Here is a 21,203-nt window from a genome sequence, read left to right as displayed (position 1 = left end):
TGAATTTTTTCTGGGTTGGTCCAGAGAAATTTTTTTTTGGACCAATTTTCTCTGTGACGTGAGTTTTCTCTGGACCAATTTTCTCTGGGACTGAAATTTCTCTGGATTGATGTTGAGAGACCTTAGACATTATGAAAATATTTGATGTCCTTTATACTGTAAAATCATAATATCAAGAATCTTAAAAAAAATACCTATTTTTTTTAACTTGTCAAACTTGACCTTAATTCGATGTGTGATAAAAAAAAAAATGTGTGGAGTAACCTCTTTTTTTTTTTTTTTTTAATTTTTTTTTGGTTTCAACAGCCCACACCCCCACAAAAAAACAAATCATTTTTTATTTTATTTTTGAGATTCCAAACATATCTCTCAATCCTCTCTCCCTCTCTCTCTCTCTCTCTTCAAGCCCTAACCCTAGTCTTCTGCATATCCTTGATCGCTCGACACCCGTTCGACCAGCTGAGAGTGACCAGCCGCAGCGATCGGCGAGCGGCGACAATGGCAGCAATCGGCGAGCAACAGCGGCGATTGAGGTATTTTCTTCTCTTCTATTTTCTTCGTCTCTTATCTTCTTATATTCTTCTACTAATTTGCTAATTCTATTTTTGTTGAAATCAACCCTTGATTTTCGATTTTTGCTGAAACTAGCCCTTGATTTTTGTTGAAATCAACCCTTGATTTTTGCTCTATATATATATATCTCTCTCTCTCTCTGTTCAAACCCAAACTATAATTTTCAATCTCTCAGATCTCAGCCCCTTCTTTGTTCAACCTCTCAAGTCTAGCCACCATTTCGTTTTTGGTCAAGCATTTCAATTTTTGAGTTACGTCCGTCTTTTACTGGCAACTGTAGATCTTCTTGTTAGACTAAAATGCTACTTTAGTTGGAAAAAATGATGTTTTTCTTTGGTTTTCTTAGGGTAATTCTTGTGGATGTGTGTTGCTTGTTGGGATTGAGTTGGATTTGGGCGTTTATATATATAAATATATATAAAAAAGGATTCCTATTTTCATATATCAGTTCTTGTTTGTATCTCTCTGTATCAACTTGTATATAGAAGAATAATTTGTCAATTTTGTCTGCTTTGGTTAGTGTTTTAAATTGAATAGCTATACCATGTTGTTGGATAATCTTTGAGAATCAAATATAATTAAATCGGTTCCACAAATACAAAGAATAAATTAGAGTAGCAAAATTTTTTTTGGAAGATTTACGATCAATTTGGCTCACTGTAAGGGGATCATTTTAGTTCATTGTAATGGTTCTCTATTTTGGTGTAATGAGAAGAAATGCGGTAAATACTATGGTTGGTTAGTTCTGTTACATTTTCTTTTATGAATTTCTTATTGCCTCCAATCTTAACTGAGATAGAAGTTATCAACACTGGCTTTTGAGTTTACATTCGTAGCTTGATGCAATTTTTAAAGTTAGGGAACATTTCTTTGCCTCATGATTTTTGCTGCATTAGCAGGTTATTTTTGATGGTATATCTATATATTCATTTAGATATTCTAGATTCCAAGCTGGAGGAAATCTCACCTTGCATTTTCTGAAAATTTTGGTGATTATGCGACTCAGATACATTACATTGTCTTAAAGGGTGAAGCTACACAGGTAATTCATTGAAAATTTTACAATTCCTTTGATTCAATTTGGAAGCAAATCATAGCTGACTGATCCTTGGTATTCTCCAAAAAAAAATTCTGGAATAAGTTTTCTGTTGAAACGAACGGATCATTAATTATCGTTGTTCTGTTTCTGTGGTTCTTTTGACTCTGTGCCTTTTTCTTTTTCTTTTTTTCCCTATTTGTTTTGGTTCTTGTTGATGGTGAGTCAAAATTGGTCTGGAAATTGGTCATGCATCTTGAGCAGGGCGAGGTAAGAAAATAATATTGATAACCAAGTTTTTTTTTTTTTTTTTTTTTTTTTTTTGCCCTGTCCTGTCACGGGCCGCATAGCACTTGTGTGTTGGCAATATAGCTGTGTCCTGATATATGCATAAGATAACATGATTGACAATTGTGCAAGACCAAAGCATCATCTCTTTTAACAGTACTATAGGCGGTCAAATACTTTTATTCTAAACATATTATAATAAATTCATAATTGTTATAAGACTTCATAATGTCACAAGTGTTTGAATTGCTGATTAACCGAGCTAATAATGGCTTTTTAAGGAAGAGAACCTGTCAGCTATGAATACTGATTCTTGGTATTCTGCATATCACTATTCATTTATTTCTTTTTTTAGAATTTTTTAAAAATATTTTTGTTATTAAAATTTTGGGTTTTGAAATGCAGGTGCAGTTGAATGCTGTGTAGTGGCTAGAAAATGAGATTTAATTGGAAGCAAATCATTTTCATAGATTGTTAGTTACTGCCTTTCTTGTTAGTTCCTTGGCTCAATTTATCCATCAATTCAATTGCAAACCCTTCAAACCCCAAACTCAACAAGGTATGGAAAACTACCCATTTCCTCATTCTCTCTCTTCATCATTCTTCTTTTACTAGGTTTGATAAATCAGTACTTCTCTGGCAAATCCATTTCAATGACTTTGCAATGTTGCTAGAAATTCTCTATGCATATGCGATTTTGGAATAATATGTAAATGGCCTGAATCAGTGTGTAATAGAACCTCCAATACTTTAATTGGAACATAACTTAAAATGTAATTCAAAATAAATTATACAAACCCAATTTGGGAATTCAATATTATATAGTGTTTTTTATCTCTATGTAATTTAATTATTGTTAATAGACATTGGATTGCAAAAATATTTTGAATAATGGGTTCGTATTTAAATATAATGATTTTATTGTATAATATGGCACTATTAATATTCATACATTGTGATATCAATCTTATCAGTTTGTTTGTAAGCTTGAAAGTAATTATATTGTAAATGATGATTTTATTTTTTTTTTTGTTTTTTTTGGGGTTTTTTTTTTTTTTTAAATTTCGCATTAAAGAATGAAAATTTATGATAGAGGGCTTCCAGTATAAGAAATCTAATTTAGATGATACAACTCATAAAACAGAGGATGTCCAGTCCGATACAGCTCATTATGCCAAAAATATTTTCGGAGATATCTATGAATCTGGGTGGATTAGTGGGATGTATGGTTATTCTTTTGGTGCAGCAGAGGTATGCACTCACATTTCATAGGCCTAGAGTGACTTGGCATAGGCTCATTTGGTTTAAGTTCCACATTCCTAGATTTAGTTCTGTGGTAAAAGCAACAAGCAGAAATAACAGATCTGGAAACATAATCACTGTGTTTGGTTTGAGTTTTTTGTATTAAGTTTTTTGAAAATTGAGTTTTTTGATTTTCGTATTTTTTTGTTTTTAGTGAATATTTTAAAAATTTTAATTTTTTTTTTATTTTTTTGGATGCACCTTACTTAGATGTATTTAAAAAGTAAAAAATTGTGAAAAAATATTTTAAAAAATTAATAAATACATAAAAATACAAAAAATGTACTAAATTTTTGTATTTTTTTTGTATTTTTGGTATTTAGTAAATTTTTAAAAGATTTTTTTTTACAATTTTTTTACTTTTTAGGTGTATTTATGTTAGGCGTGTCTAAAAAGTAAAAAAATTGCATAAAATATTAAAAAAATTCAGTAAAAACAAAAAAACACGGAAAATAAGAAAGTATAATTTTCTTAAAAGTGTTTTTTGAAAAATGGAAACAAGTCGTTTTGAAAATTCATGTTTAGTTTGATGATGCTGAGGATGGTACTGTATGTTTTGTGGGTTTATGTTCTTTGGATCTATTTTTGGAGTAAAGAAACAGTTATGTTTTACTTTCTAATTCTGTGTTGGCTAATGACATATGATTATATATATAAATCTAGTTCTCCCGTAGTTTAAAAGAGCCTTTTTCCTAAGAAAAGTTGAAACCCAGCTTGCTAAGATCCCTGAAACTAGGTTTTAATTGAACCTTAAGCAAAAACCTTGTTTTGTTTAAGGTTGTTGTCGGGGCTTGAATCATTTGAATGTGTCCTACGTCATAGCTATTACATGGGAAACAATTCTAGGTGGAAATAGTATTTTAAAAAAGTACAATTCTAAATTGTCAGGTTATAAGCCTTACTAATGATTCTAGGATTAAATATGATGCAAGTTACATTGATTCATTAAGATAAACTGCACATTAGGTCGTTATATTTATACAGACTGATGACTTGATTATGACACAAACCAAAGCATGATCATCCAAACTGATAAGTGTTGAATTGACCGGTAGTTTCAACAATTTGGACTCTTTCGTTGGAAGAAAATAGCCACTAGTGAGTAAATAAAGTAAATCAACCAAGACTATATAGGGAAAAACACTTACCGCACTTGGTTGATGGCCACCGGAAGGCACAGACACAATCAAATACTCAATCTGGTGAATAATTGTAACTTCATTAGCTTTAGAGTGTTTAAAAACTCTACTTCTCCCGTTCCAAAATAATGGTTCATTTTGGGGAATTCAACTTTTTTTGATAGTACAATTATTATACTTTAAAAAAATTAATTTTTCAAAATTACCCTTTGATAGTACATTTTTTTGGGAAATATCAATGTCATAATTGTATTTTTTATGTGTTTAATGAATTTAAAAGAAAGGCAAAATAGGAAATTTATACTATTTTTGTACTTAATTTTTGAAAATGGACTAATATTTTGGGACGGGGGAGAGTACCACTTATCAAATTTGTTATTTATTTATTTTTTTGGCTTCTTGTTTTGTTGTTGGTTAGTTCTCTTTTGCTATTGCTCTATGGACTGGTGGTTGCCTCTAGTGTGTGTGTGTGTGTGTGTGTGTGTTGTGCTTCATGCGTGTTATGTGGACAGGGATTGTGGAGTTACTCTTATAGCCTAGTTGTTGTGTTTCACAGTTGGTTTCTGCTACGTCTAATTGTATATGTGAACAAAATTTAGGTTATTTAACTTATGAAAAAAAATGATTTGATTTTGCAGGATCAGTTTGATCTACAAGGAAATTAAAGTGATGTAGCAAGGCTTTAGACAAGCTTCTTGGTTAATATGTTATGTTTCTATGTTAATTTAGTAGAAACTTTCTTCAACTAGGGTGGAATAAAAAACTACTCTGACACCTAGGCACGAAAGGTCCTGGAAAAATAGTGAAATATGCATCTAAAGGCACGAGGAAACATCACAAACACCTTGAGACAGAGCAACATAAGTTGTGCAAATTTAGGAAACAAGCACGTGGCTCTCGATTTGAAAACTACTTTGAATTTTGCACTATTTCAATGCTTGGGCACCAAAATAAGTCTTGGGGAGGGGGAGGGGAAAGCTTCAAATAGGCAGGAAAAGGTTTGGGAAACATCATGAACACCTCGAGAGGAATCAATGTAAATTGTGAAAACTTATAAAAACAAGTACGAGACTCTCGGAAATTTACCATTGTATTCCAAACTTATAGTAACCAATGTAACTTGTAGAAACTTACGGAATTAGCACGAGACTCTCAGTTTGAAAACTATGTAGAAAAATACAATTCTTTAACACTTAGGCTTGAGAATAGGCCATCAGGGGGTCAAAATCGTAAAACAACCACGAGAAGGCCCGGGGAACACCCCGAACACCTCGGGAGGGACCAATGTAAGTTGTGGAAACTTACGGAACTAGCATGGGATTCCCGGTTTGAAAACTAAGTCGAAAAATACACTTTTTCCAACACTTAGGCTTGAACATAAGCTATTAGGTAGGGGTGAGCAGCGGATATACCGATTCGTCAAAATCGACCGAACCGAACCGATCCGCCTCATTTTGGACGGATGTGTGATAACGAGCGGACGGTTGCGGATTGATTCTCTCCAATCCGCCAATCTGGCAGACGAATGGCGGATTTGAAATTCCTTTGGCCGCAACCGAACCGCTAAACTACGAGCACCCTTAGTAATTTATAAGACTTTGTGTTTTCAGTTTGTTTAGGGCGTGTTTGGTAACGTTTACGTTTTTAGTTTATATTTACAAAAATTTTATAAACTGGTTTTTGTTTATTTTTTGTTTATTTTTAAGAAAACATAAACTACAAACGCGTTTGGTAATTGACAAAATGTTTAAAAAAATTTAAAAATATAAAAAAGAGTGAGAAATGACAAGTGGCGGCAAGTGGCGGCGGAAGACGGTGGTGGAAAGTGGTGACGATGGGTGGTGGGTAGCTGGTGGTGGTGGCGGGTGGGTGGTGGTGGTTGGTGGTGGGTGACGGTGGCAGCTGGTGGGTGGTAGTGAGTGGGAGGTGGCGGTGGCGGGTGGTGGGTGGCGGATGGCGGGTGGTGGTGGGTGGTAAGTGGCCGATGGTGGGTGGCGGGTAGGTGATGGTGGGTGGGTGGGTGACGGTGGCGGGTGGTGGGTGGTAGCGAGTGGGTGGTGGTGGTGACGGGAGGGTGGCAGATGGCGGGTGGCAGGTGGGTAGTGATAGTGGGTGGGTGGGTGGTGGTGGTGGTGGTGGCGGCGGCGGCGAGTGGTGGGTGGCGGATGGCGGGTGGTGGTGGGTGGTAAGTGGCCGATGGCAGGTGGTGGTGGATAGCGGGTAGGTGGCGGGTGGTGGTGGTACGTGGGTGGGTGACGGTGGCGGGTGGTGGGTGGTAGCGAGTGGGTGGTGGTGGCGGGCGGGTGGTGGGTGATAGTGGGTGGTGGCGGGTGGGTGGGTGGGTGGGTAGGTGGCGGTGGCGAGTGATGGGTGGTAGCAAGTGGGTGGTGGTGGCGGCGGGTGGTGGTAGCAAGTGGGTGGCGGATGGCGGGTAGGTGACGGGTGGTGGTGGTGGTAGTGGGTGGGTGACGGTGGCGGGTGGTAGGTGGTAGCGAGTGGGTGGTGGTGGTGGGTGGTAGGTGGTGGTGGCAGGTGGGTGGTGGTCGCAGGTGGGTGGCGGGTGGTAAGTGGTAGCAAGTGGGTGGTGGTGGTGGTGGTGGTGGGTGGTGAGTGGTGGTGGCAGGTAGGTGGCGGGTGGGTAGTGGGTGATGGTGGTGGTGGTAGTGGTGGTGGCAGGTGGCTGGTGGTGGTGGGTGGCTGGTGGTGGCAAGTGGTGAATGGTGGTGGCAGTTAGGTGGTGAGTGGTGGTCGCAAGTAAATGGCGGGCGGTGAATGGTAGTGGCAGGTGGTGGGTGGTGGCGCGTGGATGACAGGTGGGTGGTGGTGGTGGTGGCGGCGAGGGGTGGGTGGTGGTGGCGAGTGGGTGGCGGTGGCGGTGGCGGGTGGTGGTAACAAGTGGGTGGTGAGTGGTGGTGGTAAATGGTGGTGGAGGGTGGGTGGTGGGTGGTGGTGGCGGAAGACGGTGGTGGAAAATGGTGGCGGGTGGTGGCTAATGTTGGGTGATAAAAAAAAAAAACTGAAAACTCAAAATGGAAACATTTTTTGTGTTTTCATTTTTTGGCCAAATTTATAAACTGAGACCACTGATTTATAAATCAAAAATTTTACTAAACAGGGTTTTATTTGAGTTTTTTAAATTTTTGTAAATATAAACAGAAAATTGAAAACGTAAGTGTTACCAAATGGCACCTTAAATATTCTGTTTGTGTTTTCAATTAAAAAAGAATTTAAATATTCTGTTGAAAAAAAGTTTTCAACTTGAATATCTTTTTTGAATTAAAAAAAATAAACATATTGTTTATCTATATTTTTTGGTTTGTAAATCTATCTTTAAAAATAATAAATAGAAAATATGATATACGCTGGTTGGTTCTTGTTTTAAAAAACAGATATAGATGTAACAATACAGAGACATACAATCTCTACTATTGCTCTGTTCATGGGTTTGGTAGTTTGAATTGTTTTTACAACAATGATTCATCCCACTAAAAATATCACCACTAATAGCACTAATGCATTAAAAAGTAAAAAAAAAAAAAAAATACAACTCCAAGACCAAAACATCACATCATTAATGGCGGGACCTGCTGCCACCTAATTAGTGGGAGCACTAATTAGTGCTCCCAAGCATTTTTCTTATTTTTATATTTTAAGAATTACAGATTGTAATACTTTATGTGGATGAGGCATGCTGTGATTGTAGTATGTGGATGGGGCATGCAGTGATTGTGATATTCTAAAGTTTCAAATTTTCTTGCTTTGAAAGTCATTGACTGTAATACTTTTTTTTTTTTTTTTTTTTGAGAAAGTGCGCAAGTTGAATTATGTTGAAAATTTATAAAATTTTAAATCGCCAAATCGATTCGCATCCATCCGCCAAACTGCCAAACCGCTCAATCCACATCTGCCGGATTGACGGACATATGCGGATTGATTTTCTCTAATCTACCAATCTGGCGGACGGATAGCGGATTGAAGGTTCTGTGGCCGCAACCGACCTGCGCCTACCCTTACTATGGGGGGCCAAAATCGTGAAACAACCACGAGAAGGCCCGGGAAACACTCCGAACACCTCGGGAGGGACCAATGTAAGTTGTGAAAACTTATGAAACTAGCACGGGACTTCCGGTTTGAAAACTAAGTAAAAAAATACACATTTCGAAAAATGTTAAATTGAATATCTTATTGATAAGATAGTAATTGTCTCTTTTTTTTTTTTTTTTTGTAGATTGGAGATTAGAGATGGACGTATTTGGTATTATGGAGAGCAGAAGCTTGCTCATTTTGTGTTTTTGTTAATATTACTTTATATGTATTTTGGTTGCGTTTTAAGGTTTATATTTTTGTATATATTAAGAGACATGTTTGGTAATCTGCACTTGATATTATATTTTTGTGGATATTAGGAGACGTGTTTTGTAATCCGTAATTGATATTGTATTTTTGTGGATATTATGAGACATATTTCGACTGTGGTATATATGAAAATGAATAAGTTTTTGTATTGATTTGTAATAGATATTTTATTAAACATGTTATTAAAATGTGCAGGGAATTTTTAGTGAAAAAAATTGAAAATATTACCCCAATTTTTAAAAATGTTAATTATTATTAGCGACGAAATAAAAAATTGTCATTATTAGTTTTCAAACAACTTTTCTTGAAAAATAATTTTATCACTAATGATATAGTTCCAGCAAATAATTTTGTCACATTTGCTAAATATTTTCTCACTAGCTTGAAATATTTGGTGACAAAATTGTTTTTGTCATTGAAGAATTTTGTTATGTGCTCATTTTAATGACAAATTGTTGTCACCTTAATCTATATCATTGGTGAGGATAAATTTCGTCACTAAAACTTATATTTTAATATTTTCTGGCGAAATGGATGTTATAGAGGACGGAAAATTCAACATTTAGAGACAAAAAATTTCGTCGCCAAAAATGAAGAATTGGCAACGGAGCAATTTTTCGTCTCCAGGTACTTTCTACGATGACAAATAGATGACGAATGTGGTGATAAAAAATTTTCGTCACAGATCACTTTGGTGACGAAAATTTGATGTTTAGAGACAAAATCAATCTGTCACCAAAAGCCTTTTTGGTTGTAGTGCTGTCTTGGATGAAGGCAAAGCTCCAGGTGGTTGTTGTGTTCCTTGAGCGCGCTAGACATGAATGCTTCTTTGGAGGAGACCATCAGAGATTGCAAGGGCACCTTGGAACAACATCGTTAAAACCTGGCTCGGTTCCAGGAGAAGGATTATGCTGTTATTGCTCAGTTGTCTCTATGTCGTTCCTTTTGCAGTTTAGAACTAAGTGTGCCGACATAGCCATTCTTGCTGAGGGTACTTCTAACTTAACTGGTAGCATGGCTTCAGACCCGTACACTAGGCAAAATGGGGTTGCCTGGGTTAGCTTCCTCTTTGCCGTTCTGTATGCCTAGATTGCTACGAGGAGTTGTTCAAACCATGTGCCCCCTATTTCATCCATCATTTTACTTAGTATTCAGATAAGGGTTTTGTTAGTTGCCTCATCTTGTCCATTCCCTTAAGGATAGTATGGAGTAGACTTGTGATGTTTGATTTGGTAGTCGCCCAGTAACCTTCCTATGTGGCGATTTACGAAGGGGGTTTCATTGCCAGACAATATCACCTTGGGTATGCCAAACCTACAGATGAAGTTTTCCCTGATGAAGTTGGCCACTCTAGCTCTGTCTACTTTCCTCATTGGTATGGCCTCTACCCACTTGGTGCTAACTTCAGTTGCTGTAATTATTCATCTGTAGCCTTTGGATTGTTGCGCTATAGAATCTATCAATTCAAATGTCCAAGTATGAAACGAGTAGAGGGTCTTGATGTTGTGTAGTTCAATTACCGATACATGTATCAAGTTCCCAAACTTTTGACAGGACTGGCATCTTCTTACATAGTTTTTCGCGTGTTCCTCCATTGTCGGCCAATAGTAGCCGAGGTTGATAAGGTATCCATATAGTCGCTACCCTCTTTGATGTTGTACCTTGTGAGCTTCCTTTAGCACTTCGTTTGCCTCATCTTTTGATAAACAAGCCAAATGTGCCTCTTCAAAGCTCCTTCAGTACAGTTTGCCTTAGTTAAGGAAGAAACAGAGGGCCCGCCTCTTAAGTCTGATTACATCAGCTTTGTTTTCAAGTAGTGTGTCGTTTCCAAGATAGTCAATAAATAGCTGTCTTTATTCTTCACTTCTTAAGAAATGGGCTTCCTCTTCTTTAAGATGGGATTGACATTTTGAACATTGCCTTTGCAACTCAGTATTTTGCTTTTGCATCTCTGGCCAATAATACCCTTGCCTCTGCATCCGTCGGTATAGACTGATATCTCCATCTCCGCAGGATTTAGAATGGATTTGCTCAAGTCTGTGAGTTGCTTCTTTGTTTACCGACGCACCTTGCTAATAGGTTATTGGGACCGGGGAAATATAACTCTCCTTTGAGGAGTAGGAATGATGCAAGTTCTGCTGGTCTGATTATTCCTTAGCCTGTTTTCAGCTATTGGATTATATCTGCTTTCCATCCCTCAGCACCTTGCTCTGTATGTCCTTTGGTTAACACTACTGGTGTTGTTCTTTTCTCAATGATGATGGCGACTATACTATCACCTGTTATGTCCACTTTTCCCCCAAGTGTAGCCAAGGCATTGGGAAAACAGTTGTGTGTTCGAGGGGTATGCTGATTTGGACATCATCAAACTAAGTAAGCAACTAGCTTGGAGTCGCCCCAAATTTTCAACTTGCAGAGGCCTTTCTTTTGGGTAGCAATCAAACCCAGTATTAACGCCTCATATTCGGCTTCGTTGTTTGAACATTTAAAGTCAAGCTTGTATGATAAATGAAACTTCTCCCCCTCATGACTAGTGAGTGTTATTGCTAGCTCCAGATTTCTCAACTCCAGAGGCTCCATCGAATTTTAAGTCCCAATAGATCTCCACTGCAATTGCTGAGACATGGATCTCACCAAGTAGAGATACCTCTGCAGGTTCATGTTTACCAGATAGGAACTGTGCTAGCAAGTCTGCAAGTGTTTGACTTTAAATAGCCTTGGGCGTGATGCAAATGATGTCATATTCTGCTAGAGCCAAGTACCATCTTGCCATTCTTCCAGTCAGAGCGGGCTTGCTTAGTAAGTAGCGGACTGGATCACTCCTGGTCACAACCTAGATCCGGTGTTCCAAAAAATAATGGCGCAACTTTTGCGCCGTGAAGATTAAGGCCAAACTATGCCTCTCAATTGGGGTATACCATGATTCGACACCATCGATTTTGCGGCTGATGTAATAGACTAGCTTCTCAACGCCATCTATGTCTTGGACAAGTAAAGCTCTAACAGACTGAGGTGTAGTGGTAAGGTACAGTAGCAGAGGCTTTTCAGGTTGTGAGGCAATCATTGTAAGTGGCGAGGCGTAGCTCGACTTTTTGTGCTCCTTTCGAATACGACTAGCCCTACAGTTCGGACTATCGTGGTTTTGAATCTGATTCTATAAGTGCAATGTGAAATAGATAAACACCAAAGAGTCTAAATTCAACAAATCTTTTTGGAAAATTGATTTTGAATCAAAAATACCAAAAATGGACTACTTTGCTAAATACAGAGTTGCTACCTAAATATTTTTGAGAAATTTAGGAAACCCATGACTCGTGCTAAATGTCACATATTCGTCATCACCAAGATTGTCTCAGCTTAGGAACTTAGGTACGAGAGGGGAATGTCATGAATTGAGCACCATACTCACCCAATCAAAGATCGGCCTCTACTAATCATGATGTGAATCTTATTTACATTAAATGCTCTTGTTCCGGTCATTAGGTTAACATTACTATGTGATGCGCACACAAGTATAGACTAATTTGCAAAAATTAGAATGCTTTGATTTATGTTTGTTTGAAAATTATTTCGAATATGTATCACTTGAAAAAGTGATCTCATATGTTCGTTATTCAAATTATTCCAATTCAAGCAATTAACCTTCATTCACAGGCATTCAAGAGTTATAAGCACTTACCCTCATAGCAAGCTTACTAGACATGGCAGCAATCACACTCATGCAATATGCTAAAGCAAAAAAAAGCCCACCTAGTATTCCGAGGTGAGCCAAAAGAAACAAAAGAGTTAGAAAGCATGCATGTTCTAACTAATGCAACATGATTAATGCAACACATGCAATGATGCAACTAATAGGCTCAGCTACTAATTATGACATGTGAATTAATTTGATAGCATGCGTTTTAAACACGTATTCAATGAAGTAACAAACGACAATACTTTGTTAGAACGATGAACTGAGTCTCGATTCATACAAGACAAATGGATGCAAGTTATGGAATATGCTAAAAGAAGCATGATGTTCTATTCTATCCATTATAAGCAAGTAAATAAAAGAGAGAAAAATGTGGGTTTGGAAGATATACACATTATTACAATTTGCACTCGCGCAGGAGGGTTTGAATAAATGAACTAACTTATTAATTACCTAATTAACTAACTATTACAAACTCAAATGAAATAAATTAACTACACTAGCTAATTAATTAATTATTACAACAAAAAATTAACTAATTGCTGTAGCTAATTAAATAATTTACAATGCAAAATTAACTAGCTATTCTAACTAATTAGTTACAAATCCACTACTCCAAGTACAACACACGAATATTACAACATCATTTCACGAATCCTGAGGATCGAGGGATGGCTCATGCATGGATGTAGATTTCCACCCGATAATGCTCTCCGTTTTGCTATCGGAATGCCTCTTTTGCACAGTTAGAAAATTGCACTGCTTTTCCACCTCAGCCTCTGCTTTGCTCTCATTTGCTGGAAAAAGGACATTGCCTAGATGAAAAAGTGGCCGGCAACCCAGAACTAGTGGCCGGCAGGCCACTAATAGTGGATTGTCGGCCATTGATGTTAGTTCTTTTCTACAACAACAGAGGACAAATAGAGCACAAATCAGAGTATTTTCAAGTGATGTTTGTCCACCTTGCCTCTCTTTATCAACAAAAGGAGGGGTAGGCTTGATTCGCAAGCCATCAATCGACACAATTTCATTGCATGATGACTTATGAATCAAGGGACACGATTTCAATAAATGGTAAGGAAAGACCACCAAAACCTCCTCCCTATCATGGATTGATCAAGGGAAGTGGTTGACCTTAGAAACTTAAACCATTTCATCACTAGCAAGTATGAAATGGCCCAAGTTTCAATGTGTTCAATTAACGTCCGATTGAACACTAAATTGCTTTATTATTTTGCATCACTTTTAGCCCTAATTTTAATTACCTCTTTTAATTACCTTTCTATTCCTTAATTTATTTAGTTCAAAAATGAAAATTAAGTCCTCTAATGGAAAGAAGTGTCAAACAAAGGGTTGTTTTAGGCATAAGAGAGATGTCATACTGTTGGTAATGAACCTCCGAAGAGATTAAACCATTAAGCATAACGACCTCAATCTCAAGCTTAAACAAACAATTGGTTTGAAACGACTCTCAAAACAATAAAAAGTTAAGAAATGAGGGAGGGTGCAGAGGTGATTAGAGGTGAACACAAATATAGAAAGTAAGAAATAAATGCTATCAACTCAAATAGGTTGGTAGCTAGAGCCTAAACCACCAAGCTTATGAGGACAATTACACTACAAGCATACTATACAAAGCACAAATGAAACTAACACATAAAAACAGTCATAAATTAAGCTAAAATAGTGTTGGAATTAAGGCAAAAGAAGCTAAAAGAGTAGGTTAAAATAATGAAAAATTTAAGCTAGTAAACAAGCCAAAGGAGGGGTGGCTAACTCCTCCATTTTTGGGATTTCAAAACCACATTTTTAGCCTCTGAAAACCTCTAAAAATCAGTGGTAAAAAGTTCATAAAAAGTTGAGAAAAGAATGGGAAACACAAGGGTAAAAGCTTAGAGAATAAGGTTCAAAGAATGGTGGTTAACCCCTCTACCTTTGGTGGCTTTAAACAATAAGTTTCGGCCGATGAAAACAGTGTAAAAATAGTTCAAAATCAGTAAGAAAAGATAGAAAACAAGTAGTGTAAAGATGCTCAAAATTATACCTCTTGAAGCAAGACAATTCTTTTGTTAACAAACCTACAAGTTTTCACTCTCAATGGCTGAAATTTGAACTCTATAATCTCAACAAGGAGAGCTCCAATATTGCTTTAGGAAGTGTTTGGGTAAGGTGTGTGTGTTGCAAGATAGAAATAGAGAAAGAATTTCAAATTTTGGTCCTTAAGGAATTTTTTTAACCTAAAAACAAGAGGGTTGGCCTTGTATTTATAGAAAAACAGCCTCTCAGGTCGGAAATATCTGTATAGGAACAGCTGAAGCTTGTGGGTGACAACTAGCAAACATATCTAGTTTTTGACACAAGTGGCCGGCAGGCCACTAAAAGTGAGTTGCCGGCCAGGCAAAAATCTGCTTCCAAGCTCGACTTCAAATGGGCATATCTATTTCTTCCGGACTCATTTTTAGGTCATTCTTGAGTCTAAATTAAAGCCTCGGAAGTCTAATTTCCAATGGAGGTGGCCTCAGATAGAAGTTCTAAGTGTGTAAAGAGATATGACTATTTTAGTGAAGGCTGCTTATTTCTGTCCTAATGGATCGATGCCCAACTTCTTCCCCAACTAGTTTTCTTCCATCCTCTCCTATTTTCTTCAACTCCAAACCTTTAAATAAGATGTTTTAAAGATTTTTTTTCAAAGAGTTTACCTCTTTTTCATTTATTTCCACTTTGTCCTTGTTCGGTTTACCGAAAAGTGCAATATTTTTAAACGAAATACGAGCCTTGGAACATGGTAGAAACATTTGGAAAAATATTTTTAAAAAGAGGGTTTTAAGGTCTAAAATTGTTTTGGTAAAAAATGAGGTGTAAGGTTGGGATTTAGAAGCTCTTCTTACTGAAGAAATCTAACGTTTGTAAAGCATAACTTTCATCATTGAGTGATCAACCTGAGGTGCCCAAGTCTTAAAGGCGGTCAAAAATGGGGTGTCTACACAAGGTATGTGTTTTCTTCACCATATCAAATGCTTGTTGGTGTTTATGTAACCATTCAAACTTGTGATCCCTTTTCAGCAATGTCCCAAAGGAAAAGGTTATCTCAGCAAGGGCTGGAATGAACCTCCCGAGGTATGACACTTTGCTTAGGAATTTTTTTCAAGGCTTTTTGAGAGTGTGGCGATGGTATTTCCATGATTGACTTGATTTTATCTCCGTTTACCTTAATCTCGCATTGCTGTACTAGGAAACCAAGGAACTTTCCCACGGTGACTTCGAAAGCACATTTGAGAGGATTCATCTTTAAGTAGAATTTTTGGCAAGGTTGAAAAACTTTTTTCAAGTCGCAGAGGTATTGGTCTGCCTCGGTAGACTTTACTACTAGATTATCCATATAGTCTTCTATTTCGTGATGTGGCACATCATGGAATATTGCAATCATAGCCCGTTGATAGGTTGGCCCCGCGTTTTTCAAACCGAAGGGCATCACCATATAGAAAAAATTTTCCAATGGCGTTATGAAAGCTGTCTTTTTTGCATCTTCTGGTGCCATTTTTATTTGGTTATAACCATTGAACTTGTCCATGAAGAAGAACATCTGATGGCTTGTAGTAGAATCGATAAGTGTGTTAACATGGGGTAATGGAAATTCATTTTTCAGGCAGGCCTTGTTTTAGGTTGCGAAAGTCTACGCAGACCTTGATCTGGCCATTTTTCTTCTTTACGTGCATAATATTTGCTAGCCAAGTTGGGTACTGTATAGGCTCAATGAACTTGGCCCTCTGTAATTTTTCTACCTCTTCCTTAATCTTTGCATCAAGATCGGGGTGGTACTTTCGGGCATGTTTCTTTATCGGTTTAGAGTTGGGAAAAGTGTTAAGGTGATGAGTGACAAGAGATGGGTCAAGGCCAGGCATTTCGTCATATGTCCAAGAAAAGCCGTCACTGTACTGCTTCAGTAATGTTATCAATTCTGTCTTAGCTGCTGGAACCAATATGTCGCTGATAAACACAGGCATTTCGTCATATGTCCAAGAAAAGCCGTCACTGTACTGCTTCAGTAATGTCATCAATTCTGTCTTAGTTGCTGGAACCAATATGTCGCTGATAAACACAGGTTTGCTTTGCCTTGACAAGTCACTGAGGTTTACCTCAGCAAGTACTTCCTACTGCGGTTTGGGCCTATCTTGTATGCACTCAGCGACGGGTTCAGGAGTCTCCACCAGCCCTTCTTGGGACTCGTTGCCATCACACTTGTTGGTCTCGGGGTCATCCTCCTAGGGTATGAAGTCTGGCCCTCAAGACCGTCATAGGTAGTAAACTGTCTTGCCACCCTCACACACTTAACAATCTTTGGCGGGAGGTTTTTGGATTTGCTGCTCCTCTTTTGCCCACTACTTTCTGGAGCAACCTCTGCATCACAAATCTCTTCCCACTTCGGCAACTTTACCCCTGCAGCTTTACTAGTCCTTGGAGTTTCATCCGTTGACAGCTTTGTAAAGAAAATTGCATTAGAATAGTGGGCCTCATCTACTCCAAATGGTTTTTCAGACGCATTTATGGCCACTGTCTGCTTTCCCAACTTTGCTTTCACACATTGGTGATAACTTGACGGGATAGCCCCATATTGATGGATCCAAGCTATGCAAAGTATCATGTAGCGATTTGTGTCTGCTTCAATCACATGGAACTTAGCTGTAGAGCGGATCTCGCCAACTACTAAGTCCACTACAACATGGCCCTTAGTAACTTTTTTCTCACCACCAAAGCCCGTCACAGTAATGGGTTGGCAGACCATACTGGACTCTGGAATATCAGCTTTCGCAAAGGTGTCAGTAGTGATGATGTTTATGGATGTCCCACCATCAAGGAAAGCACGCTTGAACTCTACATCATGGATGTAAGCTCTGACAAAAGGATGACAATTATAGGGGAATGGGTATACTCTGTTTGCTTTTGAGAAGGTAATGGCCCCATAGTCTTCCTGGATACGCCGGGGCACATACTCTTTAGCCTCAGCAACTTCAGTATAATGCACTTTAAAGATGTTGATGAGGGCCTTTGTTGCTTCCAACTTGGTGGCTTGGGTCAGCCCCAGCTGGTCAAAGAATATGCGAAACTTAATAGAATTTTGTAAGGCCTGAGTATGAGTATCCTCTGCAAATTTTGCCTCCGCATGTACTATTTCAGGGAGCTAGCCCGTTACGAGTTCTTCTAACTCATCATAGTAGGACGCCATGTGCACTTGATCGCGCACAGGCCTAAGATACCCAATCATGTGTACATTCTTTCCCTTCTTCTTGTGGTTAGGATAAGGGTCTTTTCTTACATCACGATTATCGGCATCTTTGAACTTCAGTTCATTCGCAACAACTTTCTTCTTGAAGATACTTTTCAAAGTCCAACAGTCTCTAGTAGGATGTCTAGTATCTCTGTGATAGACATAATAATCTGGGCTTTCTTTTCCTTTTTTGGTTGGGGGAACATCAACCGGAGGTAAAGTAAGTTCACCATTGGCTACCAATTCTTTAACCAAGGCTTTAACATTCTCAAGGCTGCAAACATATGGGTTTATGTCCTCATAACTCTTCCTTTTTCGAGAGGACGGCGCCTCTCATTGCGAGCAGCTCCCTCCTGCGGAGGTTACCGCAACAACTTTGCTACTGCGGGAGTAGCAGTAACTATCATGAGATCTATGCCAAGGACCCGTGGTACTAAGGTTACTAGCTGCCTCAATCAAGGCTGAAAAGGTAGGTAGATTATGGTTCACCAAAAAGATTTTATAGTCGCGTATGGCACCCTCCACACATATGCTGACTAAGTAGGCCTCATCCACTGGTTCATGATAGTTTATGGCCTTATCTTGGAACCGCTTAACATATTCCAGTATATCCTCACCATCTTTCTGGACATCTCGCCCAAGTGTGAGGGTCGTAACTTTCTCTTAGACTTGGAAGAACTTTGTATGAAACTTGTTCACTATCTCCTCTTAACTCTTGATCGAGTTGGGGGCCAAGTTCACATACCGGCTGTAAGCCCTTTCAGTAAGTGATTTGGAGAACTCTCGAAGACGCAGAGAATGGTCTCTGCCATGGACACCAAGAGTTTTAATGAACCTCACCACATGTTCTCTGGCATTACCTTGCTTCCCATCACACTTTACAAACTTGGGTACTGTATACCCAGTTGGGTATAGCATGACCAATATCTCTTGAGAGTATGGGGGTTTCACATCCAAATTTGGGAGTAATGGTAGTTGTTTCTTGCTAAACTATTGCTCAAGCATAGCTTGTATGTCGGCTAGAGTAACGAAGTGAGTGGGCTGGAATGGGCCAGTTTGCCCCTGGGTAACTGAACCAGCAGCCGTACTGTTTGCCTGAGGTACTACCGGAGGCATCTAGATCGGAGCCTGATTGTTAGGGAATGGATTAGGCACTAGGTCTGGGACTACTACAAGCGCTGGCACTTGCGCTGGGGCTGGCCTGGATGCCATAGCCATGAAAGCTTCGGTGAGAGTCTGTAAAGCTGTCAGGATCCCCCTCTACATGTCATGAAGTGATTGGATTGCTTCAACTACAACTAGTGGAACATAGGCTCCCTATCAAGCCTAATTACAAACCACACAAGCGAAAGACTCGAACGATGAGTGCAGACGTAACTCTTAAAGTCAAAGAAGAAATTTCTAGATCATTAAAAGTTGGGTTCATTAGAATGGCCAGGTATCTTGAATGGCTTTCCAATGTGGTACCAGTTGTTAAAAGAATAGAAAAATAAGAGTCTATATTGACTTTCAAAATCTAAATTTTGTAATTCCCAAGGATGAATATCCAATGCCAATGGTGGATTCAGTTGTGGATAGATCAGCAGGACCTGCCATTTTGTCCATGATGGATGGGCATTCTGGGTATAATCAGATATGCATAGTTGAGGAAGATGTCCACAAGATAGCTTTTAGGTGCATAGGTAATTTGAAAACCTTCGAATGAGTGAAAATACCTTTTGGGTTAAAGAATGTTAGGACAACTTATCAAATAGCCATGAATACCATTTTTCATGATCTAGTTAGGGGATTTCTAGAGTCTTATGTTGATGACATTATAGTCAAGTCATAGTCCTTCGAAGATCATTTGGCTTATTTGGAAGCTTCATTCAAAAGGATGAGACACTATCAGCTTAAACTCAACCCTCTAAAATGTGCTTTTGGTGTGTCTATTGGTAATTTTTTGGAATTTATGGTTTCACAAAAGAGGAATCCAAATCTACAAAAACAAAGTCAGAGCCATCATCGAAGCTAAGCCACTTACTAGTAAGAAAAAATTGCAAAAATTTCTTAGGAAAAATAATTTCCTTAGAAGATTTATTGCTAACACTGCTGATAAAACTAAAGTTTTTTCTTATTTCTTGAAGCTTAAAGATCATGAGGAGTTTAGATGGAAAGCAGAACATCAGACAACATTCGAAGCTATCAAAATCTATTTGGCTAAGCCCCCTATGTTGATGCTTTTTCTTCGTTGAAGCTTAAAGTTCATGAGGAGTTTCGATGGGAAGCAGAACATCAGGAAACATTTGAAGCCATCAAATCTATTTGGCTAAGTCCCCAGTGTTGATACCTCCAAGAGAAGACAAGCCTCTAAGTTTATATAGTAGTAGAAGAAGAATCCATTGGAGTCTTATTGGCTTAAGACAATGAAGAAGGCAAGAAGTTTTTAAATTCTTGTGAATGTAAATACTCAATTATTGAGAAATTATGTTTGACCTTGTATTTGGATGCAATAAAATCAAGCTATTACCTTTTGCCTAGAATTGTACATGTAATTACTTCGACTGATCTAATCAAGTACATGTTGGCAAGGCTTATCTTGAGTGGTAGGATTGGTAAATGGGTTTTAGTTCTATCAGAATTTTGCTTCGAATATGTTCTTCTAAAATCTGTTAAGGGATAGGCTCTGGTAAATTTCCTTGCTGATCATCTATGTAAGGAAGAGCAAGAAAACCAAAATGATATAGACATTGTCAGTATTATGCCTTGGAAATTATGGTTTGATGGTTTGAAGGCTAATGGTTTGGTTAGAGTAGAAGTTATAATTGAATCTCCAACTGGTATACAAACTAAACAAAATAAACAAACCAGATTGCTCTAACAACCAAATTGAGTATGAAGCCTTAATCATAGGGTTGGAACTGTTGTTAGGATTAAAGGTAGAAGTGGTAGAATTGTTTGGGAATTCCTAGTTGGTGGTAAACCAGTTAAATGATATTTTTAAGTACCAGAACCATGGTTTGCTACCATATTATGTGGTTGCTTTATACTTAAGTTCTCATTTCAAGGATCTGGTAATATCACATATCCCTAGATTTATGAATGTACAAGCTAATGAAGTAGCACAAATAGCTTCGAATTACAAGAGAAGAGACAAATATGAGGTAAATTCATCTCATACTTCTTTTAGAAAAAGGCTCCTACTTTTGGAAAAAAGAGGATTATTATTGGAAACTTATGCATTGGATATGCCAGAAAAAGATTGGAGACACTCAATTATTCAATATTTATCCAATCTAGACGCGAAAGTTAGTAGAGCTGTCAAGTTGAAATATATAAATTATAGTTTATATGACAACAGCCTTTACAAAAGAGGAGCAGTTGGACTCTTATTAGAATGTTTGGGTCCCAAAGAGGCTAAAACAACCATGGTTAAAATTCACGAGAACATTTGTGGTGCTCATCAGTCAGGGATTAAAATGAGATAGTTATTCAGAAGACATTTGTATTATCTGTCAAGTATACTTAAGGATTGTATTGAGTATGCAAAAAGTTCCCAAGCATGCCAAA

General features: G+C 38.0%; 1 long non-coding RNA gene across 5 annotated transcripts; it reads left to right on the top strand.

Annotated features, from left to right (window-relative positions):
- Positions 1–323: 323 nt before the first annotated feature.
- Positions 324–20,031, top strand: LOC145796994 (uncharacterized). Of its 5 annotated transcripts, none has more exons than XR_014337866.1 (4): positions 324–533; positions 1,473–1,615; positions 2,303–2,456; positions 8,567–8,842. It is a non-coding gene; the product is annotated as an uncharacterized LOC145796994 (long non-coding RNA). The 5 variants fall into 5 exon arrangements; XR_014337867.1 differs by lacking the exon at positions 8,567–8,842 and adding an exon at positions 19,781–20,031 and having other exon boundaries at positions 328–533; XR_014337865.1 differs by lacking the exon at positions 8,567–8,842 and adding an exon at positions 4,977–6,166 and having other exon boundaries at positions 328–533.
- Positions 20,032–21,203: the final 1,172 nt, after the last annotated feature.

Source organism: Camellia sinensis, chromosome 8 (assembly GCF_055761805.1).
Source record: "Camellia sinensis isolate YWXY chromosome 8, ASM5576180v1, whole genome shotgun sequence".
NCBI lineage: Eukaryota > Viridiplantae > Streptophyta > Magnoliopsida > Ericales > Theaceae > Camellia > Camellia sinensis.
This window is presented reverse-complemented; position numbering and strand designations above follow the sequence as displayed.